This window comes from Panicum virgatum, chromosome 3K (assembly GCF_016808335.1).
Source record: "Panicum virgatum strain AP13 chromosome 3K, P.virgatum_v5, whole genome shotgun sequence".
NCBI lineage: Eukaryota > Viridiplantae > Streptophyta > Magnoliopsida > Poales > Poaceae > Panicum > Panicum virgatum.
In genome coordinates, this window is record NC_053138.1 from 25,604,272 (window position 1) to 25,614,151 (window position 9,880).

Consider the following 9,880-nt stretch of genomic DNA (forward strand, 5'->3'; position numbering starts at 1 on the left):
ATGTAGCTACCGTTCCCCGGCAACGGCGCCAGAAAGCTTGTTGGTACTTTGCAACGTCACGAATAAAATCCGCAAGCGCACGGATACCGCTGTAGCTTTCACCTAAGAGTATTCCAGGGTATCGTATCCACTGAGGAACGTGAGTACGCTATCTACGGGTTCAAGCTCATCCAAGGACACACACGCCGGGGTGGAGAAGACATAAGAGAGGACTTTCTATATCTAGAATCTATGCCTAGAAGAAGAGATCATGTCACCATTATACTTCAAGCAAAAGGTATCGACCGGCTTAAACAAGCCGACTGCTCCAATAATATTGCTCTATCCAATATCTGAACGTGGAGGATTACTAGGGCTCGAACAAGGCTATCACCACCCGCCGGTTACCTCTACAAACTGTGGGACTATTGGACAACTGAGTGGTATAGTCCATCCTAGGCACCATGTTTACGCCTTTCCCTACTAAACTTAGCCCTGGCCAAGACTGCCCTTTTCTATCCGGGGTCTTAAGCTAAGATCAAATGCTACTCGCTAGCACACACATCAAGTAATATAAGGCAGAGATGATAACTTGCGATCTAAACTCTAATTCTAAATAAACAAAGAAAGAAAGTCTCGAACACTTACGACCGAATAAGCATCCGTCGAAATACAAGCGGAGAAGAGTGCCGACAGATCCGGCACTTCCCCGACTCCTCCTCACTCTCCTCCTCTTCTTCTACACCTCCTAGTCTACCTAAGCATCTAGGATGAAGGCCTCAAGCTCCAAGAGAGAAGGTGAGTTGAGTTGTGTGGTGTGTTGTGTGTTCCTATTCTCACCCCTCCCCTTGTATTTATAGGAGGGAGCCACCCCGGGAATACAGCCAATCCTCCTCAAACCGCCTTCTAGAGCCAATAAGGAAGTGACACGTGGAAGCTTGAGGCGGTGGGGCCCACTGGGCCGTCGGCCGACCAGGGAGGTCGGCCGACCTAGCCTAGCTGCCAACCGCCTTCTCCTTTGGCTGAGTGATTGACATGTGGACCCCTCATGCAAGGAAGAGTGGGTGCCAAGTTTCCTCTTTATGCATGGCTGCCATGTGGGCTCTTTGATCCTCGTGCTTGCATCTGATTAGTCGAGAGGTGATCGCCTTGGATTGCTGATGTGGCATTGCGCTTGGGCTGGTTCTCCTCCTCTTATGTGGCTGTCGAATGGGCCTTTTTGTCCTTTGGGCTTGCTTTTGCTTGGCCTAGGAGTTTATGCCTTGGATAATATGCTCGTTACATGCAGTTTTGGCCCAAATTCATCTGCACACATTCTCAGACCAGTATCTGTGGAATTCATCAAATAATCATCATATGCTAGCATTTATTCGTTCTGATGCTCAACTTTTGCACGATAGTTGAGAGTTGAAATAGGTCGTTAGTGACCGTTAACATGATGCCCGTACCATGCGAATCCCTCAGGAAGAAAAAGTGGTATTCTGATCCTACCCATTGGTCGGTCCTCAACTAGTGGTGCCCAAAAGCGGGCACGCACCCCAACCCCCTGAACCTGAATCTGTGAAGAAAGATGTCGCGGCATGCGACTCCAGCCCCCCATCAAAGAAAAAGAGATCAACCACCCCAAAGAAAAAGGGAAGCGGTAAGCCAGAACCCAAGGAACCAGCAGATAAAGCACTGGAATCAAAGGGTAAGGCGGCACCCAAGACACTAGCAAAGAGTGTATGAACTTATGCTCACTCCATGTTTCAGATGGCAAGCCAATGTTGTCAAAGGAGGAGCTGGCCAGTGCAGGGGTGAATACCAAGGCACTCCTGTCGGGTATCATGATTAGGGGCACCCTAATCAGGGGACTAAAATCGCCCTAAAAACGCAAACACATGCTAAGCAACTAGACCCACGAAGGCCTACAGCCTCCTTCCAATATGGAAGAAAGAAAAGGACTCAAAGAAGCCCAACACGCGGCCCATGTACGCAGTGTGGCCCATCCGCAACCCCTCGGACCCGCGGGGTGATCTCCGCCTCGCTCGAGGGCTCCCCGCCGAAGCCCTCAACTGCGCCCCGCGCCTCCGCCTCGCTCGAGGGTAGCGAGCCCACCCTCAGGGAGGCAGATCGCCTCCGCCTAGCTCGAGAGTAGCGAGCCTGCCCTCGAGAAAGCAGAACGTCTCCGCCTCGCTTGAGGCCATCCCTCGACGGAAGGGACAAACGGCCCTTCCACTCACCCGTCCGCCGTACGGAGGCATTAATGCCAACCACTCCTCCACAGCACCCGGGACAGACGGCGTCAGGCCGCCATTCCCCCCAGTGGCTGGGACCAGAGTCTCGTCCGCCAACTCTGGTCACTGCTCCGCCATTCCGGACGCTGTGACGATACTGTGGGAACCTGCGACGCAGTGCAAGACGTACTCGGCACTGCTCCAGCTACTATACTGCCAACTCCCCATACCTCCTTCGTACTTTCCCTTCCGCGGAGCCCTCAAACGGCATGGGCACGACCCTCGGAAGCGGCTCCGGCCTCGACCAGGACAAGACCCTGGCCTGTAGGACCCTCGGAACGACGCCACGCCACGCCTGGAGGACGGTACCCCCACAGCAATGACCACACTGCCCGCTGGAGCCGCCAGGACGCCGGCATGATCTCCGCAAGACTAAGGACGATGTCCAGGACGACTGCCACACCCGGTGCCATACCCCACAGTGTACTTCCCATAGTGCTCGACCACTGCATCCCCACGATTTGGGGAGAAGATGACGACTTCCACGATCCAATGTGCATGTACACCATCCCTCCTTGTGTCTATAAAAGGAGGAGGCGGGCTTTCCCTTAAGGGGGGTTGGCCCATTCGGTAGAACACAATGCTTAGCACTACTCACAGAGCACATACGCTCTTCTGAGCCCCGATATTGGCACTCGCTTCAATCAACTCCCCCTCTAGCAGAGACTTGGGAGCTTCCCTCCCTCTCTCGCCTCGCTTGTACCCCCTACTACAGGCACCCCCGGTGCAAGACAGTACAATGCTCTCGCACACCCCTTTGCTGGACGTACGGCCCCACGATCGGAACCAGGATAAACCCATGCGTTACTGTGTTGCCTCTTGCATCAACATCTAGGACAAGGAACACGCAGCATCATCACTGGTTAGGTCCGGACCGCCGGGTCAGGACACCGACAACTCCACAAGCACTACATCATCCATGCCATGCGCGATGATAATACGTCAATTGTGGGTGAATTCAAGGCTGAGGACTTGCACAGTGGGCCCGGTGTCTTCTCCGTTGCATTTTCTGATCTCTACGACCTCTTCAACCTCGATGCTTTGGACATCTCATTCATCCGCTGCTTGACACTATGAGTGTATATAGCACAAAAGATTGTTCACATTCATTCTTATATTATTTCATAATGCTAAAACCTATGTCAGCTTTCTGAAAACTAATATATTTGTATGTAGGCAATTCATCCGCAGCTTGGTGTTGCGTTCATTGACCCCATCATTTCTCTGCCAGCGTGATCAATTTGGATCTGCAGCACGTACAGTCTGCCATCTCAACGGTCTTGAGCTCTTCACCAGGTTGTGTGCTTGCCGCACACCACACAGGCAGCCACTATTTTCTAGTCATCATCTGTCCGAAGTGGAAAATAGTGTGGTACTTGGGCTCCCTAAGACCACGCAACGATGATGACAGTCTAGAAGAACGAGACTACACCAGCATCAAGGCGGTTATCGATAGGTATATCTCTGAGTTATCATATTTGCAATCTACTCATTTGGAACCTGTCACCTATTTAATTTCCATCTAACGACATCCATAACGCCTAATAATGCAGTGGTTTCTCCACCTTTCGAGCCAACCACCGTCTTCCAAAAAATCCAGTAGAGGCACGTGACCGATTTTCCGGTATATCTTTGACTGCCTGCATACTAAGTTTTTATGATTTCATCAAATAATATATTTGACCTAACAATATATATATCATCTTGAGCAGTGCATGCAGCAAGGATCTGGAAATGAATGCGGGTTCTATGTTGCATACCACATGATCCGCCTTACTGCAAATTTTCAAAATCTTAAAGGAGCAAAAGTAAGCTTTTGTTAAATATAATACTATATATATATATATATGTTGTGACACCCCGACCTAGGGCTTAATAGGATTAATAGGATACTCATATCAACAAGTTGCAACTTCTTTTTCGGAAGTCGATCTCCAAAGAACTCCGAGGTTAAGCGTGCTTAGCCCGGAGAAATTTGGGGATGGGTGACTGACCGGAAATTTCTTCCCGGATGCTCACAAGTGAGGACAGAGTGTGCAGAAAAGACTGGTGTTGGTCTGTGAGGGCAGTCTACGTCCTAGAAAGCAGCTAGATGTAAGCGGGCCCGGCCTCGGGGAGGTGGGACGTTACAGAATGGTATCAGAGCCGACTCTCGCGGTTTCACGGGCACATACGGGCGTAAGTGCACGGGCATGAGCACGGGCGCGTGGGGGCGCAGATGCCACCGGCATGTGGACGGGCGCGTGGCGGGTCAGTGCGCGGGCATCCGGGATGCGCCGTTGGCACTGGATGCACGGACGTGGCACAGGGACTGTTGGCACTGGACGCAAGGACGTGGCACAGGGACCGTTGGCACTGGACGCACGGACGTGGAACATGGGCCGTTGGCACTGGACGTACAAGACGTGGCCAAGAAAGGACGTTCCTGGCTTGGGATTGACCGACGGAGACGTCGGTCTCTTAAGAGAGTGAGTATGTGACACCCCGGCCCAGGGCTTAATAGGATTAATAGGATACTCATACCAATAAATTGCAATTTCTTTTCCGAAAGCCGATCTCCAAAGAACTCCGAGGTTAAGCGTGCTTGGCCCGGAGAAATTTGGGGATGGGTGACCGACCGGAAAGTTCTTCCCGGGTGTGCACGAGTGAGGACAAAGTGTAAAAAAAGACTGGTGTTGGTCTGTGAGGGCAGTCTATGTCCTAGAAAGCAGCCAAATGTAAGCGGGCCCGGCCTCGGGGAGGCGGGACGTTACATTTGTCCTACAAGCACTCATCATTTGACTGTCACTTTTTTCTAGGACATCCGGGGTCATAAGGATAAGCAATTAGACAACAAGCAGCTCTCCGCTATAAGAGAAAAGGTTGCCTCCTTCTTGCTTGTAGATGTCATAAGCGACAAAGGTGACTTCCACTGTCACAGCTGAACTGATTTCTTTCATGGACTCTCCATTCATGTGATTATTTGTAATGTAGAGATACAATAATTTGTAGTGCCGAGATATAATATATAGTTTGTCATGTACAATTGGTAGTTGTTTGTGATGTAACCTTTGTGAGATATCAATTTAGTTCCATTCTGTGTGTTTGCTGGATCAACAAAGAAGGCTACCAAATCCTAGCTGTGCTCTAGGATGTAGCCGGAAAGCAAATATGAGCATGCAGGGGTCAGATTCCAAGGTGACGGGCAACAACCAAACCCGTCACCTCTGCATACTCACAAGGTGACGGAGCAAGAAAGCACAACCCGTCACTTATCTCTAATCATAGGTGACGGGCGTTGTGAGCTAACAGTCACCTATGTTGGATAAAGGTGACGAACGTAGACCTCATACGGGGTCGCTGGTCACAAAAAAAGGTGGCGGTGCTCAACTGAAGTCCAGCACCTTCTACTTAATCATAGGTGACGGGTTTTGCCAAAGGCCCGTCACCTGCAATGGACAAAGGTGACGGGCTAAGACCTCATACGGGCAAGTAACGGCAACGGCAGTTCCGGAGCCGCGTTCCGCTTTTACGCAGCGCGCTTCCGCTGCCCACGGTCCCAAACAGGGCCATAGTTGTCCGCAGCCGGTGGTTCAATAGGAAGAGAGCAGTGTAAACGGTTCGGCCAAGGAGCTGGAGTTCGAGGAGGAAGATTGCGATGGGCAAATAGAGGAAAAGCAGGAGGAGGAGGGAACAAAGGATCTATTTTTTTATTATACCATGTACTGACAAATGCTCCTTGTGGGATTTGTATTCAACTATTCATCCTATGAACGTGTACATGTACAGGAGGCCATAGGTTGGATCATGAGCGCAACAACACATCGTGACAAGGGTTGAGTCAGTGGACTGGGTAATAAATTAAATAGCTAACCAACATGCTAACTGTCATGAGTGTGTGTTGGTGTTGAGGCTGAGGCGTTGATGAGATGCTAATTTACTCATAAAACACTTCTTTAGTCCAGTAGAAAAATATACACACATACACATAAGATGTTGAAAGATTTGTTGGGTGTTCCTAGGAATATCTAGGAATACAGCTGGCTCCGCCCCTGTCTGATCAAGGAGTCTTCGCGAAGTTATGAGTGATTTACACTATGCATACAAATGAAGAGCAAGAGTACATAGTAATAAAGATGATGTTGCATTGGCCAAGTAAAGATAGAAGATGATGGCAAGGTTGATTAGGCGACCTGTGCATGAGAGCGCGAAACACTTGAATGCATCAAGAGTTTGGCGGAGATTGGACACACGTCTACATAGAGAAAGACACACGCTGGCTAGCAGAGATAGACGGTTTAATGGTTTGGGCTTCAACACCATCGGGCGGCAGGTTCCCAGTTTGGAGCACAAGACAAAGGGCATGTCTTGTGGCTTATTAGAGGACACGTGGCACCATAGTGAAGTTTGCGTCAATGCGAAATAAAGTCGTGAAGGCGTTCGGTCCATCCGATGCATGTGTATACGGAGAGCTAGACTAAAATGCCACTACATGCATGGGCAGTTTATCTTAGATATTGAAGTGGGGTGTACTTTTATCATTCTCTAGAAAACATATATAAGCAAGGGAGTTGGCCAGTTGGAGAGATGGATCTCTTACCCCTCCTGGAACACTAGTCATTTTCTAGTAGTGAGTCTAAGTGCTTGAGTCAGATGAGAGAGTGATCACCTCTATTTACTTGTTCTTCAATATTTCTGATTTTTGTGAAAATGTGAAACTTATTTTGTTGGATTCCTCTAGCTTAGATCTACTCAAGAAAAATATTTTTTTGTATGTTACCTTGCTGTAGATTTATCTATAGTTTTATGTTGTAAAAGTGAGTTAAAATGCTTAGTTATTTGTATTTTGCTCTAAAAATGCCAAACCAAATTTTGCTACACTCCTTGTGAAGTGTAGTTTCCTGTGGTGCAACTTGCTTATATATTTCCTTACTGTTTGTTAAGGTTTTAGTGTGTTTTTGTTTGCTCTATCTGAAAATGGTTTAATGTAGAACTTTTTGCTGAAAAGTGATAAAATGGCGAATCTAGTTTTGTTAGCTTTGTATTCATGCCTAGTATCTATGATAATTTTCTTGGATTTGTTTAGTTAAGTTTGCATGCCTTTTCTGTTTTATCTTGTTTAAAGTAGCTAAAAATTGACATATTTATGATTAATTCTAGGAAAATCCTTTTACTGCAAACATGAGTTCCTTGTAATGTCCTCTACGTGCTTAATTTAATTTATGATTTATGTTTGCTGTAATAGTTCTTTTCTTAATTCTCGCACTAGTTCGTCGATCGCATGTTCAATAGGGATCATTGTCATCGCGTGTGTTACGTTTGTGCATCATCGCATTGTGACATTCTTTGTTCATGTCATATCACTCTTGCATAAGCATAGCATCATGCTAATGCATGTATCTCATTCATGCATTATAGTGACCGAATCGTCGGAGGTCGAACCCGTGGAGCCCACCGAGTCTGTTGAGCCTGAACCCGGAGTCCAGATCGTGGTCGAGCCTGAAGTTAACCAAGTCAAGTAGCTAAGTATATTTCCTTGCACCTATTTAATCTGATTTAGTTTAGTTATCTCACTCGGGTATTACTGGGTTATATAGTACGTATGTATTGCATTCTTGTACCTAGTTTCCTGCATTACCTTCCTTGAATTATTATTCATGTTCTTGGCACCTGTTAGTCAGTTAATAATTCAACATGACTAGATGCTTAGCCCTGCTTAGATTATTCATATCGCTTGCTAGGAAGAAATGTCGTGGAGTATTACACTTACCGGTTACCCTTGATCGCACTGGTTCGGCTTGGTGGTAAGAGTTTGGTAGTATCGAGATCTGAGCGGAATGGTAGGGCCTAGAGAAAGTAGTCACATGGGCATAGTCCACTTGGATCGTTTAAGGACCGTCCGTGGATGCCATCGACCTTGAGAAACTTTTCGTGCTACCACATATCCAATATAATGGTACGGATGAGCCAATTACCTTCTTTGACTTGATCATTGATGTGCAGTCCTAGATATGTAGCCAAAGGCTATGCAGGGAGGTTTAGGGGTGTCCCCGGTGGACCTATGTGTAGGAAAGTTTAGAGGTGTCCCCGGTGGACCTAAGTTACTCCACACGTAAACTAGGCGTGAAGTTCAATGATCGAACCTTGTTGGGAACGGTTGACGTGAGTACCCCCTTGCCCGGCGTGATCGATTGGGTGAGTCGCATGGTCCTCGCATCGTGTGGGTAAAGTAGTACACCCTTGCAAGGTTTTAATCAATTCGAATTGCCGCACTCTCGGATAGGAGCAAGTTCTTGGTTCGTCAAAGTCCTCGTAGAGAGTTTAGGGTATGTTGGAGTGGTTCTTGCCACCTTTATGATCATTCATATATTATGCTCTTAATCAACTAAAACTTTTGGGGTTTGGGCAAGAATAATTAATCTTGCTAGGTGATAGTTTAGAGAGCTCTTGCTATGCAATAATTACTTAACCCTAAAGTTTTCATCTGAGCCTTGCATAATCGTTGCTTATTTAATCGTGTAAGTCTTGCGAGTACCTTTTGTACTCAGGTTACTTTCTAAACCTAGTTGCAGGTGAACCGGAAGTGATGTTCGGCCACTTCTACCCCGTTGATCCAAATGCGGGGGAGGAGTAGGTTGTTGTGGTTGTGATGGTGTCCTTGAGCAAGACACCATTATCTTAATAGGTTTTTATCGTAACCGAACTTCGTGAGAGCAATGTAAATATAATAAATTCTAGGTTCTATTTAATATGGCTTTCGTGAGCCCAAGGCTTGTAATGGAAGTTAGTTTGAATCTTCCTATGTTAAACCTACGTGGAACTTTGGTAATGTAAAACTACTCTTTGTGGTTCTGTGGCGATGTATCTGATTATAAACGGTATGTGCATATGCTGGATCCTGGGTGTATGTTGGAGCACATACCGGGACTACCGGATTTGCGATCGTTTTAGATGAATTGTGTTGATTAAGTGCCTCTAAGATATGGATTAACACGTGGCGTGTCGAGAGACAGACACGTGTTAACTCTCATCTTAATGGATTAATCAATAATTTTCACCTAAACTGAGTGCAAATTGGGCGGTTCTCACAGCCAGTTGGAGAGGTAGCTCTCTTACCCCTCCTGGAACACTAGTCATTTTCTAGTAGTGAGTCTAAGTGCTTGAGTCAGATGAGAGAGTGATCACCTCTATTTACTTGTTCTTCAATTTTCGAAGGGGTGATAAATCTTGTAGGCTACATATTGCTTGTAAAGGGATGAATTCCTCATTAATCAAATGGAAATTATTTGCAAATTCGTGGATCTATTATATTTTTCTATTGTAGGAGCTATTTCTTTTCAAATTTTGACCTCGCGGCTCAAGAATATTTATCTATTTTTTTGGGCTAATCGAAGCTAACATCTTGGGTTATCCCCTTTCAAGAAAAGACATACTAGTGCTGGCCTTTGCTCCCCGCCTCCCTCTTCGGTTGTCATCTGAGCATCTTGCCATCTTGCTTCAATGGTTTCTTCTACAAGGTGCCTTGCTTCAATATGAGTTCTATGTTCATGGTACCAGTGTCTAGCTCGGTAGATCGAGTTGATGACGGCATTCTTTGAAATTGCATTGAGGGATAGCGGAGCGAGAGCAAATCACTGTTCTACGGA